The sequence below is a fragment of the Mobula hypostoma genome, chromosome 11 (assembly GCF_963921235.1).
Source record: "Mobula hypostoma chromosome 11, sMobHyp1.1, whole genome shotgun sequence".
NCBI lineage: Eukaryota > Metazoa > Chordata > Chondrichthyes > Myliobatiformes > Myliobatidae > Mobula > Mobula hypostoma.
In genome coordinates, this window is record NC_086107.1 from 65,303,137 (window position 1) to 65,327,072 (window position 23,936).

The 23,936-nt window shown below is 41.8% G+C and overlaps 1 protein-coding gene across 1 annotated transcript in view; it reads left to right on the plus strand.

Annotated features, from left to right (window-relative positions):
- chrm4a (cholinergic receptor, muscarinic 4a) overlaps positions 1-23,936 on the plus strand; it is a 109,409-nt gene that overhangs the window by 73,589 nt on the left and 11,884 nt on the right. The gene's annotated exons all lie outside the window — the stretch shown is intronic.

The following is a 23,936-nucleotide window of genomic DNA, read 5'->3' on the forward strand; positions in this document are numbered from 1 at the left end:
TATGATCACAGTAAGAGATGCTGGGTTTAAAGAATTCACACTTGTTGCATTGTGCTCTGAGTCCATAATCTTCTAATCTTTTTAACACTGCCTTGTGATTTTGGAGAGTTTTCTTGCCATCCTTATCGGTAACAATGATGTCATCCAGGCTGGTCAACCTTTCAGCACCTGGTCCATAGCTTTCTGCCAGAGTGCAAATGTGACTCCAAGACTAAGCCTATTATAGTAATAAAGCCCTTAGTGAGTGCTTATCAGGAGAAACTCTTCTTCTACTGTATCTCCATCTGTAGGTAGGCCTCAAGTAAGTCCTCTTTGCTGAAGTGTTTACCTCGAGAAAGATTTGTTAAGATATCCTCTATCCTGAGCAGAGGGTCTTTGCCCATCTATCCATGCCAAAATCATATAAACTGCTTACTCCCATCAATCTGCACCAGGACCATAGCCCTCCATACGCCTACCAACCAGGTACCTATCCACACTGTTCTTAAATATTCTTAAATAGTTGATATCGAGCTCGCATGCCCCGCTTGTGCTAGCAGCTCATTCCATACCCCTCACAACTGTCTGAGTGAAGTTTCCCCTCATGTTCCCCTTAAACTTCTCACCTTTCACCCTTAACCCATGACCTCCAGTTGTAATCCCTGCCAATCTCAGTGGGAAAAGCCTGCTTGCACTTACCCTATCCATACCCCTCACAATTTTGTACACTTCTATCAAACCTCCCCTCAATCTTCTGTTCTGAAAAATACAGTCCTAACCTATTTAATCTTTCCTTATAACTCAAGTCCTTCAGACTCAGAATAGCCTTATAAGTTTTCTCTGCACTCTTTCAACCTTATTTACGTCTTTCCTGTAGGTAGATTACCAAAACTGCACAAAATACTCCTAATTTGGCCTCACCAACATCTTATACAACTTCTACATAACATCCCATCTCCTGTACTCAATATATTGATTTATGAAGCCAATGTGCCAAAAACTTTCTTTACAGACCTATCTCCACGCGATGCCACTTTCAATAAATTATGGACGTGTATTTCCAGATCCCTTTGTTCTACCACACTCCACAGTGCCTGGCTGTGTAAGACCGAGTCCGGATGGTGCTACCGAAGTGCAAAACTTGTCTGCATTAAATTCAATCTACCATTTTCCAGCCCATTTTTCTAGTTGATGTCGACTCTTCTGCAGGCCATGATAGCCCTCCTCACTGTCCACTACACCCTCAATCTTGGTATCATCTGCAAATTTGCTGATCCAGTTAACCACATTATCATCTAGATCATTGATAAAGATGACAAATAACAAATGACCCAGTTCCTGCAGCACTCCACTAGTCACTGGCCTCCAGACAGAGAGGCTACCATCTACTATCACTCTCTGGGTTCTTCCACAAAACCAATGTCTAATCGAATTTACTACCTTATCCTGAATGCCAAGCTACTGAACTTTCTTGGCTAGCCTCCCATGTGGGACCTTGTCAAATCCTTAAAGTCTATGTAGACAATGTCCACTGCTTTGCCTTCATTCAGTATTCTGGTAACTTCCTTGAAAAGCTCTAAGATTAGTTAGACATGACCAACATAAGAATATAAGAGATAGGAACAGGAGTAGGCCATCCAGCCCGTCGAGCCTGCCCCGCCATTCAATAAGATCATGGCTGATCCGTCCGTAAACTCAGCTCCATCTACCTGCCTTTTCCCCATAACCCCTAATTCCCCTACTATGTAAAAATCTATCTAACTTTATCTTAAATATATTTAGTGAAGAAGCCTCAACTGCTTCCCTGGGCAGAGAATTCCACAGATTCACCACTCTCTGGGTAAAACAGTTTCTCCTCATCTCTGTTCTAAATCTTCTCTCCTGAATCTTAAGGCAATGTCCCCTAGTTCTAGTCTCACCTACCAATGGAAACAACTTTCCTACTTCGATCTTACCTATCCCTTACAGAATTTTGTATGTTTCTATAAGATCCCCTCTCATTCTTCTGAATTCCAGAGAGTAGAGTCCCAGACGACTCAATCGCTCCTCATAAATTAACCCCTTCATCTCTGGAATCAACCTGGTGAACCTCATCTGCACCACCTCCAAAGCCAGTATATCCTTCCTCAAGTATGGAGACCAGAACCGCACACAGTACTCCAGGTGTGGCCTCACCAGTACTCTGTATAGTTGCAGCATGACCTCCCTGCTCTTGAATTCAATCCCTCTAGCAATGAAGGCCAACATTCTGTTTGCCTTCTTAATGATCTGTTGTACCTGCAAGCCAACTTTTTGCAACCTACCACACACAAAGCCAAGCTGACTATGCTTAATCAGTCCACGTCTATCCAAATACATATATATCTGATCCCTAGAATACCTTCCAATAATTTTCCCACAACTGATGTCAGACTCACCGGCCTATAATTTTCTGGTTTATGCTTAGAGGCTATCCTCCAATTCTCTGGCATGTCTCCTGTTACTAAGGATGTTTTAAATATCTCTGCAAGGGCCCTGGCAATTTTTGCACTTGCCCCTCTGGGGAACCTAGGGAACACCTTGTCAGGCCCTGGGCATTTATCCATACTGATTTGCCTCAGGGTAGTAAACACCTCCTCCTCTGTAATCTGTACAGGGTCCATAAAGTTAACGCTGCTTTGCCTCCCTTCTATAGACTCTGTATCCACCTCTTGAGTAAATACAGATGCTAAGAATTCAGTTAAGATCTCCACCATCTGTTTTAGGATTCTCTTTTACCTTGTCTGGTCAAGCAACTTTGTGCCTTCTTTTGGTCTTCCTGATCTTTTTCTTAAGTATTCCCTTGCTTTTCTTGTACTCCATAAATACCTCATTTGTTTCTACCTGCCTGTACCTGCTATGCACCTCATTTTTTCCTCCTAACCAGAGCCTCAATACACTTGTTATACACTTGTTATATTTACCTTTTATTCTGACACACATACAAGCTTTGTTCTCAAAATTTCATTTTTGAAGGACTCCCGCTTACCAAGTACACCTGTACCAGAAACCAGCCTGTCCAAATCCACACTTGTTGGATCATTTCTGATACCATCAAAATTAGCCTTTCTCCAGTATAGAATCTCAACCCGCAGACCAGACATATCTTTTTGCATAATTACTTTGAAACCATTGGCATTGTGATCACTGGATGCAAAGTGTTCCTCCACACAAACTTCTGTCACCTGCCCTGTCTTTTTCCCTAATCGGAGATCAAGCATCGCACACTCTCTCATTGGACATCTTTGTACTGATGAAGGGCTCTTTCCTGAACACATTTGACAAACTCTATCCAATCCAGTCCTTTCACAGTATGGATTTCCCAGTTAATATGTGGAAAGTTAAAATCAACTACTGTAACAACCTTGTGTTTCTTACAACAATCTGTGATCTCTCTGTAAATTTGTTCCTCTAAATCCTTAGGGCTTTTGGTTGGTCTGTAATATAGCCCCATTAACGCAGTCATACCTTTCTTATTTCTCAGTTCCACCTTTAATGCCATGCTAGATGACTTGTTCAGTCTATCCTGACTAAGGACTGCTGTGACATTTTCCTTGACTAGTAACACTACCCCTCATCCTTTACACCCTCCTGCTCGGTTGCGTCTAAAACAATGGAACCCTGGAATATTGAGCTATCAGTCCTGCCCCTCCTGCAACCAAGTCTCACTAAAGGCTCCAACATCATAATTCCAGGTGTTGAACCATGCCATGAGCTCATCCGCCTTTTCTACGAAATTTCTTGCATTGAAGTGTTTGCAGCTCAGGACAATAGCCACACCATGCTCAACCGTTTGATTCCTGACTTTGAGGTTTTGCCAACATCTGCTTCCACAACCTCTCAATTAACTGTTCTAGCACTCTTTTTCCCACTCCCTGCAATTCTAGTTTAGACTGCACCATGCAGCATTAACAAACCTTCCTGCTAGGATATTACTCCCCCTCCAGTTCAGGTGAAAATGGTCCTTTCTGTATGGGTACTGCTTCCCTGGAAGAGAGCCCAATGATCCAAAAATCTGATGCCCTTCATCCTACACCAACCCCTTAGACCCATGTTAGGTTTCCTAGTTCTGGCCTCACTAGCACGTGGCGCGGTTAGCAATCCTGAAACCACAACCCTGGAGGTCCTGCCCTAGCACTTCTCACAGTTGTAGTTGTCAGGAACACTGGAGGTCTCCCTGCTTTCCCACATCCTGCAAGAGGATCATTCAACTAACCTGCCTGGCATCTCTACTGTCCTAACTGTGTAGATATACAGAAGGGGGAACAGAAGCTTTACCTCAAGTTTTTCTTTTTTTTGCTTTCAATGGCTGAAGCCTCAAAGAGATAAAGCCTGAAGATCGCCACTCTAGCTCTGTCCACTCCAACGATGGCTGCAGCGGCTTCCCCTTACTTCCTTTAATTTGCTCTTGCTAACCAATCCCAAACACTGACTGAAAGGATATTGATCTACTTACAGTACTGGGTTGAAGGTGACCTTAAAATCACCACAGAACCTGACAGACCCATCCTTCTTGGCTACTGGGACCACTGGCCTTATTCCATGGGCTCTACTCAACCTTGGAAAGAATTCCTTCAGCATCCATGTGATCTAGCTCACGGGCTACTTTATCACAGATGGTATAATGAATCAGACAGGCTTTGTAAGGCTTGTGTGCGCATTTTCATTTAACACTATGTTGCCCTTGATAATTTGAGTTTCTATTGCCATCCTTGAACACTACTGTGGCATCAACCAGTACCTTTCTTAAATCGCTGTCAGTTCACTCTACTGCCGGGGACGTGGGTTGAAAATGGTGGATGGATCTCCAGTTGTAGTTGTCTCAATCATGACCCTACAATGCTGGCCGTCCTGTTCTTACCACACACAAGCTCAATGTGGCTTAATGGCTGTTGTATTTCACTAACGAATGTCATTCCCACAGAAGTTATCTTTTCTCCAGTATAAGTTATTAGTTGCATATCTGCAGGCTTCAGTTTAGTATCCTTGAAATGCCATTCAAACTTGTTTTGTGGAATGACTGAAACAGCTAAGCCAGCGTCCAATTCCATTTTACTTATTTCGCCATTCACTTCCGGTGTAACCCATATTGCTTGTCCATTGCTAGTTTTCACATTGTAAATCTCAAGTCTACCTAGTCCAGTGTCATTCTCATCATCAGATTTTTCATCAACAGTACGCACCTTCGTGCTCCTTTTGAAACTGCAACTTCACTTTCTATCTTTTTCTCTTCCCTGTGCAGTCCATCTATTTCTGTCTGCCCAACATACTCTTTGTATGTTACCTACTTTCATTCAGAGATTCAAGATTCAAAGTACATTTATTATCAAAGTATGTATGCAGTATACAACCCTGAGATTCATCTTCTCCACAGACAGCCATGAAACTTGCATTTTCTGCAAGTCCTGCCTTTAAATCTGCATTGGTATGGTGCATGTGAGCACCTGCCACATTGGTAACACAATTTGTTTTGCCAGGCAGGTTTCTGTTTAGACATTGTAATTTTGTTCACACTCAAACTTTCATTCCTTACTGCAACTCAATTGCGTCTCTGCTGTTTCAATTATTAGTGATTTCAACTGCTCTTAATGTGAGTTGTGCTTCAGTTAGCCATTTTTCTGAATCTTGTAAGATTCCACAAACTAAACTATCTCTCAGTCTATCATTAAGCCCACCACTGAACTGACAATGCTCATACAATCTCTTAAATTCATCCACAGATGCGGAAATGGGCTTTGATTATGCCTATGAAACCTAAAGCGTTCTGCAGTCAACAATGGTTTTGGTTCTAAATGTGCCTGCATTACTTTCACAATATCTGCAAAGCTCATTCTGGCTGGTTTGGTCAAACTTCTAAGTAAACTGTCTGCTTTTCCATCTATTACACTCAGCAACACTGGCACTTGCTTTTCATTGGCTATTTCATTTGCTTCAAAGTACTGCTCAGTTCATTGGGTACACATCAGCCAGTTACCTTTTGTGCAATTTCTGCTTTTATTTATTTGTTATTATTATCACCGGTTATTCACTGTTCATGAACTTGTGAATATTGTCCATTTTCCACCCATTTTTTAACTTGAACATCTCGCTTCTCTTGCAAAGAAAAAGTATGCTGCACTCTTTGTTTATTCAACCATTTTTCTTCTCCCGCAAAGAAAACATGCTGTACTTTTTTAAACTGCACTTCAACGGGTAGGCAGTTGTCTCAGGTTCACTTTAAAATTTACTCATTGGCACAGTTATGGTTTGCAACTCCAAAACGTTAAAGTAATTGAAAGAAAAATATGGAACCAAGGATAAATGTATACGCTTTGTTTTTTCACTTAGTGAGGCACGCACTTATGACATGGTGTCATGATGACGAATGCTATTCACGTACTTTTACATATAACCTGTAATGAATTATGGAAACAACAAGGAATGCTTAATCAAACAATGGTGGCTGTCTGTTGTGTCCAATGATGACAGGAGACCTTTGAGAGATTTTTTAAAAGTGGCAAAGCCATTGTACTGGGGCAGTTCCAATCTCTCAGCCTCAGAAGTTTGGGCCCAGTGATACAAACATGTGTCACAAACTGGATCTTTGGTTGCGGTGGATGACCATAACGTCTTCTGTGCCTTGTCATGCCTTTCGCTCTCCGCAAATCCTGGGAGAACTGCCTTCCTGACTGTTGGATCTCACTGTGGATCTCATCCACCCCGTCTGCCAGAGCTGAATTCAGATGCTAGGACAGGCATGTCCCTATGTCACTGAGGTATGAGGCCTGCTGGCTACCTTCGTCTGTTTTAGCCCACTTGGCGAAGTTCCAGTACCTAGTGATTCTTGAAAGATCAGTACCAATGCCTCCACAATTTCTTCTGCTACCTCTTTCAGAATGCTGAGGTGTAGTCTATCTGGTCCAGGTGACTTATCTAACTTCAGACCCCTCAGCTTCCCAAGCACCTTTTCCTTAGTAATAACAACTACAATCACTTCTAGCCCCTGAATTTCTGGCATTCTGCTAGAGTCTTCCACAGTGAAGACTGATGCAAAATGCTTGTTGAGTTTGTCTGCCATTTCTTTTCCTTTACTACCTCTCTAGCCTAATTTTTCAGCTGTCCAATATCCACTCTCACCTATCTTTTACTCTTTATAATCTGAAAAACATTCAGTATCCTCTTTGACTATTATTGGCTAGCTTGCCTTCATATTTCATCATTTCTCTCCTTATGATTTTAGTTGCTGTTTGTTCCTTTTTAAAAACTTCCCATTCCTTTAACTTCCCAATATTTTTTGCTATGTTATATGCCCTCTCTTTTGCTTTTATGCTGCCTTTGACTTCCCTTGTCTGCCACAGTTGCCTCATCCTCCCTTTAGAATATTTCATTTTTGGGATGTATCTATCCTGTGCTTTATGAATTGCCAGAAACTCCAGTCAATTCTGTTCTGCCATCATCCCTGCTAGTGTCCTCTTCCAATTAACGTTGACAAGCTCATCTCTCACGCCTCCATAATTCCTTTTACTTCACTGTAATACTGATACATCTGACTTTATCTTCTCCCTCTCAAACTGCAGGGTGAATTCTATCATGTTATGAACATTGCCTCCTAAGGGTTCCTTTACCTTAAGCTGCCTAATTAAATCTGGTTTATAACACAACACCCAATCCAGAATTGCCTTTCCCCTAGTGGGCTCAACCACATTTTGCTCTAAAAAGCCATCTTGTAGACATTCTACAAATTCCCTCTCTTAGAATCCTGCGCCAACCTGATTTTACCAATCTACCTGCATATTGAAATCCCCCATGACTATCATAACATCGTCTTATGACATGCCTTTTCTATTTCCTGTTGAAATTCCTAAATATAACTCCCATCAGTGTCTTTTTCTGTTTTGTATAAAATCTATGACTTACGGCAGTTGAATCAACTTGGCAGGACAAACCTGAGGGCTGCATAGCTTAGTTCTATTCCTGTTTCTGGTGTGGTTATGGGATTTGTAAAGGTCAGGTTAAATGTGCTTTGTTAACAACAGGGTGTAAATTTAATAAAGATGCTGTTCTTTCACCCCAGCAATTAAATTTCTATTGATCTAAACTGCTTATTGTCCAAGTGTTGTTCTCCAGGGAGGCTTTTCCAAGGTTCATCCTATTTTCCCTCTGCCCGATGTTTGTCTCCGTTGTGGTCACTGTTGTCATAACAGTAAGCATAGGGTCACCAGTGGGGGGCACCACACTTCCACTGTCGAACATCCACAGCCAGAACCAGTGACAACATTTTAACAGTGCACAGTGTATATAGATGATGAATACCAGACCTTGGAATGAATCCAGGACTAATAAGTACCCGTTGTTAGCAAGGAGCTTAAGCATTCTGTTTGAGAAAGATCACTGGACTTGATGCCTGCAAGGTTTAAATTTCCCGATAGTAAAAGGTAATCATGTTTCAAATTGACTAACAACATGTAAGGTATGCTGCGATATAGAATATAATGTGCCAACTGCCTGCTTTTCTTTTCCTGTAACTTTTATAATCAACAACATCCAAGAACCGCTCCTGCTTCAGGAATAGGTACCAAACAAAAGGCTCACAATTAAAGGAAAACTGACCCCAAACCCTTAGATACTGGTTGTTTTCACCCATCCCTCCTAATATTGCATTTATGGAGTGAATTCTCTTGTACAGACATCACCAAAGGTTTGAACTTGTTGCTCAAGAAGGGTTGGAATTAAAGAAAGGAAAGTTGGGGTCAGAAGCAGGGTAATGAAGCACAGGCAGAGGAATACAAATCTGAGGAAATATAAGTGCTGGACTTTAGGTATGACACTTGTCCTTGGAGGAAAACTGAGATATTTCAGGACTGCTTTTTTTCACATTGCAACACAAAGACCCATCATATTGTACAATGTATTGTACAATGACAGCATGAAATAGCCTTACAAAGCCATCACCATGGCAATAGACTCTGCAGACGTTCATGAGGCTGAAATAGTAGATTTAACCCTTTCATTAACCAAATCCATTCCTCACTAACCATTCTCAGATTTGATGCCTCTTAGCAAACCGTCAACAGCTCAAAACTCAGATGTCACATCTCACACAAAACCATACCTTGGATCTGATGCTATACCTTTCACTGACCGAGTTTTTAACGAAGTAGAGCATTTGCAGGTGACTTTCAAAGGCATGGATAAAGATTGGACAGGCCATAAGGGGGGAAATGGAGAGCACATTACCAAGGTGCAAAGTTTTAAAGAGCAATAAAAAGGAACCGAGATGTAGAAAGGCTGAAGGAGGAATTCCAGTGGTGAAAGCTTTGACATTATTGTCGATGGTAAATGGATTAATTTCAAGGATGAGCAAGAAGCCAACATTAGAGGAGAGTAGTTGTATTGGGGGTTACAGACCAGGAGCAGATTACATAGATAAGGTATATAGTACTGTGCAAAGATCTTTGACACATAATATGTATATCTAGTGTGCCTAAGAATCTTGCACAGTATTGTAGTAATTTTATGTATTGCACTGTACTGTTACTACAAAAAAAACATATTTCATGATCTGTGTGAGTGATGATAAACCTGATTCTGATATGGGTCTCTATTGTGGACTGAGAGTGGAAAGGGGGCAGGGAGAGGGGAATCATGGTTGAGAAAAGGGGAAGGGAGAGGGGAGGGAGCAGGAAGCACCAGAGAGACATTCTGTAATGATCAATAAACCAATTGTTTGGAATCAAATGACCTTGCCTGGTGTCTCAGGGCTGGGTGTGTTTGTATCAGTGCCACCCCCCCCCCCACCCCGCCCAACACTCCTTCTCTGCCACCTGTCCCACACCCTTCCCATGGCGCTCCACCCTCACCATTCCCAACATCCTTTACTTCCGCCAGACTTACAAACTTGCTCTCCACCTTGACAAGTACAGTACTGGCAAAAGTTTTAGGCACCCAAGCTATATATATGTGCCTAAGACTTTTGCACATAACTATACTCGACCACGGAAGGATTAGAAAAAAAAACAAAGGCTGCAAATACTTAGTAGGTCAGGCAGCATCTACAAATAGAGTTAAAGTTTTAGGGTTCTGTTTCTCTCTGGACAGATTCAGCTTCTCCACTTTAAAATTTTTGAAAGACTTCAAAAGTTTTTGAGAGTTTCTAATGTAAATGGAGATGTTGATTAGCTGGGAGCCAGAATAGATCAGCAGGTGGAGAGATGATGGCTGGATGGCTGAACATCTGAGGGATAGGTCACAAATGGCAGACATTTGGATGACCTCAAGTTAATCAAGAAAGAGAGAAGGCTGGGGGGAAGAGAATTGTAATAGACAAATCAAAAGCAAGTGAAGTGCTGGGTAAGAATTCCAGCAGCAGCTGAGTGGAGACAAGAACAAAGTCTGATGGTGAAAATGATAGCACCAGTATGACGTCTGAGTCTCACTGAAGACAAATGCACTAGCGTGCAAGCAGTCTAGTTCAGTTTGATACCAAAGAGAGACAGAGATGAGGGATCAAAGTCTTCATATGAGACCTAAGACAATAGCTTTGATCTTCCCAGTTATTTTTGAGGGAGTCCAGAAATGCGAATCAGACATCAGGTCTCATTGAGTCAGAAGTCACCCAGCATGGAAACAGGTCCCTCTCCTCACCCACTCCCTGTCAACCATCAAGCATCTCTCCCTCATTTTCAAACACTAGCCCCCAGAATCCACTACTCAACTTCACAACTGACAGCAGGCAAATTGACCTATCAACCAGCATGTCTTTGGGAAGTGATGCTGGTAGGGGGCAGGCATGTGGTGAGATGGAGAGTGTACAAACTCAGCACCGGTCAGGACTGAAGTTGTCTCATCAGCGCTGTGAGGCAGCTTCTCCACCGGCTGTGCCATTGTGCTGGCCTGCGGGTCTAAGAAATAAGCTGCTCAGTGATGGTGGAGAAGAAGTAGAGCTGGGTTTCAAAAAGCAGATGGAAATTATTGCTACGTCTTCAGATACCGTTGTAAAGGAATTAAGTGTAGTTGAGAAATGATGTGGGGGCCAAGCACTGTTCCTCAGAAGCCACCGGTCACAATGCCGTGACTGTAGGAAAAGATTCTTTGGATAGATAGATATTTGAACTGGTGAATGTGGTCCCATTCAGCTCGATGTCGGTGGGGCCGTGTTGGAGTCAGGTGGTGTGGGCAGCTGTGAAAAGCCGCAAGCAGCTGGGGATAAAAAGACAGGACAGACTGTTTAGTTGTGGGACTAGATCGGTACTGAAACCTGACCAGAAGGATATTAATAAGGAGTGATTGTAAAGACGATCACACATTTGTTGGGCTACAGCAAGGGAGGAAAGAGGATAGAGTAGGCAAGTAGCTTACAATGGTAGTGAAGTCACACTTTGAGGAGAGCATAATGATGGACAACGTAAGGGGAAGCTGTGTCTGAGAAAGATGAATGATTTCAGCTATTATAAAGAGACAGGAGGGCTCAGTAGTTTAGTAAGCTTGACTGAATCAGCAAGAAGGGGAGATTTGATATTTTACTTCGCCCTATAAACCAGTCGTAATTCTGCTTTCTCTGCATGATATCCTCACCTCACCCACACAGACCTATCTCAAATTAAGTAACATCCCTCACAGACCTTTCTAAATGTCCTTTGTGCTCAGCTGTTGAGAGCTGATATGATCTAACGATAATAAACTGCTTCATATGCAAAACACATCATGACATTCCCAAACCCTGCAGCATACATCAGATCTAATAGACGTTAACAACACCCTCCACCACTATTCCATCATAACTCCAATGCTGTTTTAGAGACTCCTTTGTACTAACCTAAACACAAGAGATTTTGCAGATGCTGGGAATCCTGAGCTACACACACGAATGTTGGAAGAACATAGCAAGTCAGGTAGCATCTATGGAAAGAAGTAAGCAGTCATCATGTAGGGCTGAGACCCTTTATCAGGACCGGAAAGGAAGGGAGGAGAAGTCAGAATAAGGTGATAGTCTTGTCTTCCCCTCCTCCCACCTTCCCTTCTTCCCACCTTCTTATTCTGACGACTGACCATAGATCACCTGAGGTCTGATATTACAATTCATCTCCTATGCAGATATAACTCAGGCCAAAACCTCCTAAGTGTCCTGTCCTATAGAGAAAAGAAAACTGGACAAATGCGTCTCAGATCAGAAACCTCTTAACAGCAGCTCACCCACCCCTATCATATCCAAAACTGCCCAGCAAACCTTCCACAACAACCTATCAAAAATTCAACAACCACCACCGCCCACTAAAATTTCATTCCCACTCACTGGCCGTTCTGAGATGCAAAGCAGCTTCCCACATCAGTTTGTTCATATCCGGTGGTATTGTGTAATCCACCCACCAGTTAACCCTAGATCTAGTACCACTTGACAAGCTATCTCCAAATTGTCACTGAATCTATACCAGCAAGTAAAATCTACAAAGACCATTGTCACATGTGACAATTCCTATAAATTTCTACGCTAACTAATCCCAGGTCAGAAATCTCCTAAAAAGAAAATCTTCTAAAAACCATCACCAACTCTAACTGAAAAGTTTGAGCTTGAACAGTTTTTGGATTATTAACAAGGATAGTGGCTTAGATACAAAAATCGTATGGAGATGTCTGTAAGGGCTCTTACTATGCTGTAATAACATGTATCTTAAAACAATCTTTAATGGCTATCAGGTGTTTCAGGTTGACCTAAAGACATCGAATCCACATGTCTAAATCCTATTCATAGAACATGCAGTGTGACAGGATAATGTTGAGAGTCATGCAGTGTATGTAATCAGTGGCCACTTTTTATTAGGTACCCCCTGGCCACTGAGTATGTTTGTAGTCTTCTGCAGCTGTTGCCCACCCACTTCACAGTTTGACAAGCTGTGCATTCAGAGGTACTGTTCAGCACACCACTGGAGCAATGTGTAATTATTTGAGTTACTGTCACCTTCCTTTCAACTTGAACCATTCTGGACATTCTCCCCCAACCTCTCTCACTAACAAGGCATTTTTGCCCACAGAACTGATGCTCACTGGACGTTTTTTTTTAGTTTTCACTCCATACTCTTCAACCTCCAGAGACGGCTGTGTGTGAAAGTCCCAGGAAGTCAGTTTCTGAGATAGATTAAACACCCCTTCTGGCACCATCAATCATTCCACATTCAAAGTCACACAGATCACATTTCTTCCCCATTTTGATATTTGGTCTGAACAACAACTGTACCTTTTGACCATATCTGCCTGCATTGAATTGCTGCCACATAATTGGCTAATTAGATATTTGTATTAATGTGCAGGTGTACAGCTGTACCTAATAAAGTGACCATTGAATGTATTGTCTCTCTACAGAGTAGGTAAAATTAATACAGTTCAATGCGAGGTCAACCCAATCTTACTGAGTTTTTTGAGGAAGTTACCTGGAAAGTTGGTGAAGGCAAGGGAGCTGATGCTGTCTACATGGACTTCAGCAAGACCTTTGACAAGGTTCCGCAATGGAGTTTGGTCAAAAAGGTTCAGTAGCTTGGCATTCAAGATGAGGTAGTAAATTGGATGAGACATTGGCTTTGTGGGAGAAGCCTGGTGGTGGTCGAAGATGATTGAATCTCTGATTGGAGGCCTGTAACCATAGGTGCTGGGTCAGTTGTAGTTTGCCTTCTATATCAACAATCTGTATGATAATGTGTTAAACTGGATCTGCAAATTTATGATGACACCAAAATTGGGGGTGCAGTGGACAGTGAGTAAGGCTATCGAAGCTCACAGCAGGATCTGGACCAGCTCGAAAAATAGGCTGAAAAATGGCAGATAGAATTTAATGCAGATCACTGTGACATATTGCACTTTGGGAGGACAAAACCAGCATAGGATTTACATGGTGAGTAGTATGCCACTGTGGGGTGTGGTAGAACAGAGGGATCTTGGAATTCAGATCCATTATTTTCTTGAATGTGGTATCACAGGTAGACCGCTTCATAAAGAGAGCTTTTGGCATATTGGTCTTCATAAATTGAATTACTGAGTACAGGAGTTGGGATGCTATGATAAAGTTGCTTAAGACATTGATAAAGCCTAATCTGGAGTATTGTTTGCAGTGTTGGTCATCTACATACAGAAAAACGTAAGTAAGATTGAAAAAACGTAGAGAGAATTTGCAAGGATTTTACCTGGACTTGAGGACCTGATTTATAGGGAAATGTTGATTAGGTTAGTACTTTATTCCTTGGAGTATAGAAGAATGAGGGGAGATTTGATAGAGGTATACAAAATTATGAAGGTATAGCTGTGGTAAACGCCAGCTTTTTCATTGAATTTTGGTGAGACTAGAACTAGAGGTCATGGGTTAAGGGTGAAAGGTAAAATGTTTAAGGGGAACACGGAGGGAACCTCTTCACTCAGCAGGTGGTGAGGATGTGGAATGAGCTGCCAGTGTGTGTGGCAGATGCAGGTTTCATTTCAACATTTAAGAGAAATTTGGATAGGTACATGATGGGAGGGGTATGGAGAGATATGGCAGATTAATAGAGCAGCACAGGCTAGATGGGCCAAAGGGCCTGTTTCTGAGCTGTAGTGTTCTATGACTCTATGTACTAATGGATTAGAGGCTGCTGAATTAATCTTCTGGATAATCTACGAGACACTCCTGGCAGGAAAGATCTACAGCAATTTCACAGTATCATCTGCTAATTAGATTATAGAAGATAATGGTTGCTTTTAAAAATTCTGCAGTCCTCATAGTGATTGTAAATAACATCCAAGACAAAGTAAAGCCCTGGGTTATTATTTGGCCTTATTGGTTGTGCAGTGCAGATTTATCAAAATGATACTTGGATTTGAGAGATTAAATTATAATGAAAGCGTACTGAATCTATACCCTGAAAATAAAAGATTGGTGATAAAAAATCTGCAACCCTATTTTATATTGGTCCTAGATTTTCTTTCTTCAACTTCAGTCCTGACATTAAACCCCATCACTCCAATACTGCAGCCTTGAAAAATTGGTGATTCTGCTTTCTTCTTTTGAGGTGAAGTATTTTCCTTAAACTGGTCTCACCACAAGTTTTTCTAATGAGAGGCAGGCTAATGTAAACAGGGGTTTGGAGGTTTCCTTTAAGGTAACAGCTCCCCTTTCCAAGATGACAAAGATAAATTGCTTTAAGTCCAGGGCCATCTGCACTGGTAAAAGAATGGTCAATCTGCATGATAGATGGCCTGTCAGCCCTTCCTATCTTATTAAAAGTACCGAGAACATCAATTAACTATCCCAAAGAAATCTAAAGTTGTCTGCAATTAATCATCTGGAGCTTTGCCTCCAAAAATAACTACCAGCTATATTTGTTAAAAAAAGATGTCAATCCAGAAATATCCCAATGGCCCAACCAAATTTTAAACAAAAAAAGTTAGATCTCTGCACTCTGTCTGTGTTCATAAGGTGTGGATGTGTTGGTGGCTGGAATGCTCGGAGCTCAGGTTGGAGTTGCATGTAGATTCAAGTTTGTTTGCGTGTGCGTGTGGCGTGTGAGTCTGTAGACGTGTATTTGTGTCTAATACAAATGCACATGTCTACAAATACACTGCAAAAGACAGGATCACCTGGTGGTTATTTGTTTCAATTTGACTTCCCATTTCCATTCTGACATACTGCCGTGATGAGACCAAACGCAGCTTGGAGGAGCAACACATCATATTCGATCTTGGTGGCCTCAAGCCTGGTGGTATGAACGATTTCTCCAACTTCCAGTAATTTCTCCCCTCTTCCTCCTTCCCCCTTTTTCCGTTCCCCATTCTCACCCCTTCTCTTCTCCTCATCTGCCCATCACCTCCCTCTGGCTCTCCTCCTCCTCTTCCTTCCACGGTCCACCGTCCTCTGCTATTAGATGCATTCTTCTTCAGCACTTTGCCATCTATCACCCCCTAGTTTCTTACTTCATCCGCTTTCACCTTCTACCACACCTGGTCTCACCTATCACTTGCCAGCTTGCACTCCTTCCCCTCCCCACTTTCTTATTCTGATTTCTGCCCCCTTCTTTCTAGTCCTAATGAAGGTTTCTAATGAATGACTGCCCATTGCACAGGTGCTGCCTGACTTGCTGAGATCCTCCAGCATTTTGTGTGTACTGCATTTGTATCTATGTGCGAGTGTATATGGGATGGAGAGAGGGCTTCTGTAGGGATGCAGAGTTGTTTGTCTGTATGCCTGTATGTGCCTGAGGCTCCAGATGTGTTTTCAAATGTGGGTGTATGTGTAGTTGAGTTAAGAGTTAAGGGTTTGTGTGTGTTGCTCAGATTTGTGCATCTGCAGATTTTCTCTTGTTTGGTTGCAATGGAGGACATTGTTATTGCTCCCCTCTGTGTCTTATGGTACATCAGGCTGCAACCTGGTCATTTCTTTACCATTTGTTTTTTTTTAACGAGGCCGAGTTGCTAGCTTGATGCTCAACACTGCACAGACAGAAAGGGTTCAAGGAGCCGGCAGGATTCGAACCTGGGACCACTCACGTTGGAGTCCAGTGTGGATGCCACCAGCTGGCCAGTGGAGGACTTTGCAGAATGTTGCATTCATTGAATAATAACCTGAGAAAAAGTTCAGCACCTTCTTGTTTTACAATATGCTGCAGTGGCGCATCTACATTAATTCTCCAGATAGTCCCTGCGTTGTTTATCATAGTCTGCATATGTCCATTCTTCCTCTGCATCATTACCTTTGACCTCCCGCCACACATTCATATGATTCAGAAACCAGGCACTTGCTTGTAAAGAATGGACAAGTTTACTAAAATAACAAACCAGCGTCTGACCTTAAGTTACCAGGCATTAATTCGTCCTCTGTGTCAACTGACTCTCATAAACCACTCAAGCACTAGCTGATATTGTTATCTGAAACACATAATCGAATAACATCCTTGCAGCTGTCATCTGGTATTCGAAATATGTACAATCATATTTACTTATGGATGGAGGATTCTCTCTGATAAATTGGATTTCCTTCTTTTTTCCTGTATTGAATGCTGTGTGCAAATTCTTTAAGCATGATTCAGATCAAAATCTCCTTTGCCTCTGCTCTGGCCTTTAGTCATAACTAAACATAGATTAATGTGGAGTTCGTTCCAGGGATAAAGTTTCCAATGAACAGTATAGTTTACCATGAAATATATATTTTAAAAGCTCATCTCTTCGTTGATAGCCAGGATACTGGTTTTACCAAAAGGTGGATACTTAAATTCACTTCTCAGTGCACTCCAGGTGAGTCCCTGAATCCGCGACCTGTTCTTTGATCCCAGGACAGAGGGTGAAGAGAGTTGTACTATAATAATTACAACGATATTGGGATTTAACAAGGTAAATAGTGGTACTGTACTGGTATCATAGTTCCAACAAGCCCAGTCCAATTCTGACTTCTGGTTCTGCCGGTGTGATATCCACCATAAACCTGAGGCTATCTGGAACACTGTTGCCCACATCCTGTGCTATACTGGATACTGGTTAAACAACAGTTTGATTTAAAAATCCTCATCCATATTTACAAAGATCTTTCTGTCCCTGTAACCTCTGGGATTTCTGCATCCTTCAGGTGCTAACCCTTTGATTGTTTCCGAGTTTGGTTGCTCCGCACCGGTTCCCAAAATGTTCCCTGGTAAGTGTGTAACTCAGTGCTGATTGGACAGGTTTTATCAAAAGCATTGTCTTTGAGACCAGCTTTTTTTAGGGACAATAGGAGGCCTATGCAAACTTCTTCAAAGGTTTTCTTGATTCCAGTTAGCTACAATGTTGAATATCCATAAGACCATAAAACATAGGAGCAAAACTAGGCCATTCAACCTATCGAGTCTGCTCTGCCATTCCATCATGTCTGATCCTGGATCCCACTCAACCCCACACACCTGCCTTTCTCGCCATATCCTTTGATGTTCTGACCAGTCAGGAAACTATCAAATTCCACTTTAAATATACCCGTGGACTTGGCCTCCACTGCAGTCTGTGGCAGAGAATTCCACAGATTTGCTACTCTCTGAATAAAAAAAATTCTCCTTACCTCTGTTCTAAAAGGTTGCCCCTTAATTTTGAGGCTGTGCCCACTAGTTCTGGATACCCTCACCACAGGAAACATCCTCTCCACTTCCATCTTATCTAGTCCTGTCAACACTCTCAAATACCAAGCAAAAGTCTCCGGATATCATCTTTGAAAATTTCACGACATTTTTCATCATTTTTGGCAGAATGCTATAGATTTCTGTAAACTTTTTATGTGAAAAATAGTTGCTAATTTTACTTCAATATAACTTAACACTGATTTTAAAATGCATGCCTCTAATTAAATATATCCATCATATTATCACCTTGAATAGCCTAACTAAATTAACTTTCAATCTATATATAAACAAATATTGCTAAGCTTGTCTAACATGCTTATTTTAACTTGACCCTTCTGAGCAATGGTGTCATTTTAGAGAAAATATTATGTCCCACTTCCAAGATACAAAAATATCACTGCTAACTCAATCCCAACATTGACAACAGGTTTTACAACAAATAGGAGGTGATTCTAAGCTGGTGGTTGACCATCGTTTGACCATATGACATTAGGAAGCCCTGCTAAGGTAAAAGTCAATGGGAATAAGGAAGGAAAAAACACTCCATTGCCCATGGTCAGATTTAGCTGCGAGGATGGTGGTCATTCTCATTGGGAACCAACCATCTCAGCCTTAGGCTAAGATGGTAGGAACTTCAAAGGGCAGTGGCCAATAGCAACACCTTTGGCACCATCTCTCCCTCATTAGACCAGAAGCAGTGAGGATTACGGTGTTTAGTTCCATTTTCATCCCCTCAGTTAACAAAGGAATGTATTTTGAAAAGTAGCTCTGGACAATATTCAGGAATCATGATCACAGTGTATATGTCATCCACATAGTGAACTGAGGTGAAGGTATTACTGATAGGAACCTGAACTTGGGTCGTCTTCCAGACTGAAGGACAAAGGCATGAGAACAGCACTGCCATGTCGCACAATATCATCTCAATAACCTAATTACATTGATAGAAAAACTGCAGTGCAGGTAGACAATAAGGTCGTAACAAGATAGGTTGGGGAGGTCAAAAGTATATTCTCATTGTACCCTGCTGGTGGAGCAACAGAGTCATGAGAGTATCTTCTCCACACATACAGCAGTTGAGATGTTAGATCCCCATTTCCATCTCAGAGGCAAGTAGGGAACACCTTGTATACTGACCATGCAAGAGATATCCATATTCCCCAGTAGGGTTCTCAAAGGCTTTCCACAACAATGCAATGCCACGAATAATTTGATCAGGTCCCTGTTCAACTAGAGCAATACTTGCACACACTTGTATTTAAATCTCCTTGAGATAAAGGGGAAATTTCCATTGGCCATATTGATTACTTTTAATAATTGTGTGTAAGGATTAAAAAACTTGTGAATACAGACAGCAAAATTTCTTTCTTCTCTCCACCATTTCACTGAGCAGATTTCGCCACACTCATGAATGCTACACAAGTGCACATCTCTGCAGAGGAGATGATCTGAGAGAAAATCCTGATTTTCCATGAGGATCTTCTCTTGTCATTCACTTTCTCATGGTAGAATTCAAATACAAGAGAATGACTGTAATTGTAGCGAACAACCTTTTGCCTTTTGAAATTGTGTTAGATAATTATGTTGTATTCATCTTAACTTTTGAAAAGACGGTCTCTTTCACATAAGTGGTCTTGCACAAAATATAAAATAAAGTAAAATAGACCCCAAGAAAGATTGTTTTGAGTTCTACACAAACTGCCATCCAGACATCACACATTATTTCTGCATGAAATGTGCACTTACACCGTGTCCCCACTGGGTATGCACAGCAAAGCTATAAAAAATACTTTTCCCCATGGTAAATTACATTGCACATCAGCTTGCAGGAAGAGGGAAGTAATTTCTGGATTGGAGTCCCAAAGCATCACTGATTACTTTCCCAAGTCTACCTAAGTATTCTTAACCTTGATTATGCAGTGAGTGGGAACTGGCTGTTGACCTAGAAGTGTGATTCACACAAATATTTAATGCCTACGGACTTCCCCCTTTTGTAGGGATTGAACAGAGGGATTGGAAACAAGAGATGTACATGGCATCCAGCAAGTGATGGCATCATTCTGGCTAACCAGCCAATCAATAAAGACAAACTTGCACAGATAGCAAACCAGGAGAAGTAACAAGTGCCATTTTTAACTAACCTTTTGAACTCTGTAAAATACAAAATAAAAGCCAGAAAATTGGTAAATTTATTATTGTCACATCTACCAAGGTACAGTGAAAAACTTCCATTCGGCCCTTCGAGCCTGCACCGCCATTTATTATGATCATGGCTGATCATCCAACTCAGAACCCCACCCCAGCCTTCCCTCCATACCCCCTGACCCCCGTAGCCACAAGGGCCATATCTAACTCCCTCTTAAATATAGCCAATGAACTGGCCTCAACTTTTTCCTGTGGCGGAGAATTCCACAGATTCACCACTCTCTGTGTGAAGAAGTTTTTCCTAATCTCGGTCCTAAAAGGCTTCCCCTCTATCCTCAAACTGTGGCCCCTCGTTCTGGACTTCCCCAACATCGGGAACAATCTTCCTGCATCTAGCCTGTCCAATCCCTTTAGGATCTTATACGTTTCAATCAGATCCCCCCTCAATCTTCTAAATTCCAACGAGTACAAGCCCAGTTCATCCAGTCTTTCTTCATATGAAAGTCCTGCCATCCCAGGAATCAATCTGGTGAACCTTCTTTGTACTCCCTCTATGGCAAGGATGTCTTTCCTCAGATTAGGGGACCAAAATTGCACACAATACTCCAGGTGTGGTCTCACCAAGGCCTTGTACAACTGCAGTAGTACCTCCCTGCTCCTGCACTCGAATCCTCTCGCTATAAATGCCAGCATACCATTCGCCTTTTTCACCGCCTGCTGTACCTGCATGCCCACTTTCAATGACTGGTGTATAATGACACCCAGGTCTCGTTGCACCTCCCCTTTTCCTAATCGGCCACCATTCAGATAATAATCTGTTTTCCTATTTTTGCCACCAAAGTGGATAACTTCACATTTATCCACATTAAATTGCATCTGCCATGAATTTGCCCACTCACCCAACCTATCCAAGTCACCCTGCATCCTCTTAGCATCCTCCTCACAGCTAACACTGCCACCCAGCTTCGTGTCATCCGCAAACTTGGAGATGCTGCATTTAATTCCCTCATCCAAGTCATTAATATATATTGTAAACAACTGGGGTCCCAGCACTGAGCCTTGCGGTACCCCACTAGTCACCGCCTGCCATTCTGAAAAGGTCCCGTTTATTCCCACTCTTTGCTTCCTGTCTGCTAACCAATTCTCCACCCACACCAATACCGTGTGCTTTAAGTTTGCACACTAATCTCCTGTGTGGGACCTTGTCAAAAGCCTTTTGAAAATCCAAATATACTACATCCACTGGTTCTCCCCTATCCACTCTACTAGTTACATCCTCAAAAAATTCTATGAGATTCGTCAGACATGATTTTCCTTTCACAAATCCATGCTGACTTTGTCCGATCATTTCACCGCTTTCCAAATGTGCTGTTATCACATCCTTGATAACTGACTCCAGCAGTTTCCCCACCACCGACGTTAGGCTAACCGGTCTATAATTCCCCGGTTTCTCTCTCCCTCCTTTTTTAAAAAGTGGAGTTACATTAGCCACCCTCCAATCCTCAGGAACTAGTCCAGAATCTAACGAATTTTGAAAAATTATCACTAATGCATCCACTATTTCTTGGGCTACTTCCTTAAGCACTCTAGGATGCAGACCATCTGGCCCTGGGGATTTATCTGCCTTCAATCCCTTCAATTTACCTAACACCACTTCCCTACTAACATGTATTTCACTCAGTTCCTCCATCTCACTGGACCCTCTGTCCCTTACTATTTCTGGAAGATTATTTATGTCCTCCTTAGTGAAGACAGAACCAAAGTAATTATTCAATTGGTCTGCCATGTCCTTGCTCCCCATAATCAATTCACCTGTTTCTGTCTGCAGGGGACCTACATTTGTCTTTACCAGTCTTTTCCTTTTGACATATCTATAAAAGCTTTTACAGTCCGTTTTTATGTTCCCCGCCAGTTTTCTCTCATAATCTTTTTTCCCCTTCCTAATTAAGCCCTTTGTCCCCCTCTGCTGAACTCTGAATTTCTCCCAGTCCTCAGGTGAGCCACTTTCTCTGGCTAATTTGTATGCTACTTCTTTGGAATTGATACTATCCCTAATTTCTCTTGTCAGCCACGGGTGCACTACCTTCCTTGATTTATTCTTTTGCCAAACTGGGATGAACAATTGTTGTAGTTCATCCATGCAACCTATAAATGCTTGCCATTGCATATCCACCGTCAATCCTTTAAGTGTCATTTGCCAGTCTATCTTAGCTAATTCACGTCTCATACCTTCAAAGTTACCCCTCTTTAAGTTCAGAACCTTTGTTTCTGAATTAACTATGTCACTCTCCATCTTAATGAAGAATTTCACCATATTATGGTCACTCTTACCCAAGGGGCCTCTCACGACAAGATCGCTAATTAACCCTTCCTCATTGCTCAAAACCCAGTTCAGAATAGCCTGCTCTCTAGTTGGTTCCTCGACATGTTGGTTCAAAAAACCATACCGCATACATTCCAAGAAATCCTCTTCCTCAGCACCTTTACCAATTTGGTTCACCCAATCTACATGTAGATTGAAGTCACCCATTATAACTGCTGTTCCTTTATTGCACACATTTCTAATTTCCTGTTTAATACCATCTCCGACCTCACTACTACTGTTAGGTGGCCTGTACACAACTCCCACCAGCGTCTTCTGCCCCTTAGTGTTACGCAGCTCTACCCATATCGATTCCACATCTTCCCGCCTTATGTCCTTCCTTTCTATTGCGTTAATCTCTTCTTTAACCAGCAACGCCACCCCACCTCCCCTTCCTTCATGTCTATCCCTCCTGAATATTGAATATCCCTGAAAGTTGAGCTCTCATCCCTGGTCACCCTGGAGCCATGTCTCTGTGATCCCAACTATATCATAATCATTAATAACAATCATGAGGCATATACATGAAAACATTATTATTAACAACTGCAAGTAAAATAGCAACTATGCTTTATTATTTAAAAATAGATGGGTCCACAAATTCCTCCCTACTGAGTAAGATGAAATATGTGGTACAGGAGTATCACAACACCATTGCCTATGGAGCAGAGTTATAGTTACCAACAAAGGATTAATTCCCAGACAACAAATTTTGAAATATTTATCTGAAGGAATGATAATTTACTCAGGCAAAATTTTAGATGATAGTAGTCATCTAGTTATTAATCAGTTGAGAGATTAGATCATGAACACTTGAATCTCTTAGTTTGCTCCTTTCTGTTGATATACGTTGCAAAAGCCAAGTGCATGGCTTCATTGACAGTAACAGCTAAATTTCTTTATTTAGTTGCTTTCTTGCAACTCCAGAAACTGCTGTTAGATTCTTCACATTATAACTTTCAGCATTGCCAGTCTTATCATTATTTATCAGTCCAAGTTCTGACTGCAATCAGAGACAATCTCCACAATTGATATAGCAGCCAATATCTACGCAGTTGCCATAATGCTCAAGATACACCTGGTTCCCTTTCACTGACACAATCCCTCTATTGGTTCCACTCCTATGGCCCATGATTAACTTGCTTTTTGTACAGCACCTGGGAGCTGAACTGCAACATATGGTCCCATCGGTAACAGCTCCTCTCCAACCTATGTTTTCTGATGTGTGTAAAGATAACTGCCTGTTTACATAAGCTATAAAGAAACAGAAGGGAATATGTGAGCAATATTTCAGCAGGTCAAACACTGGGCATCTGTTCAATAAATGTGTACACGGCTGTGCAATTATTATTATTGGT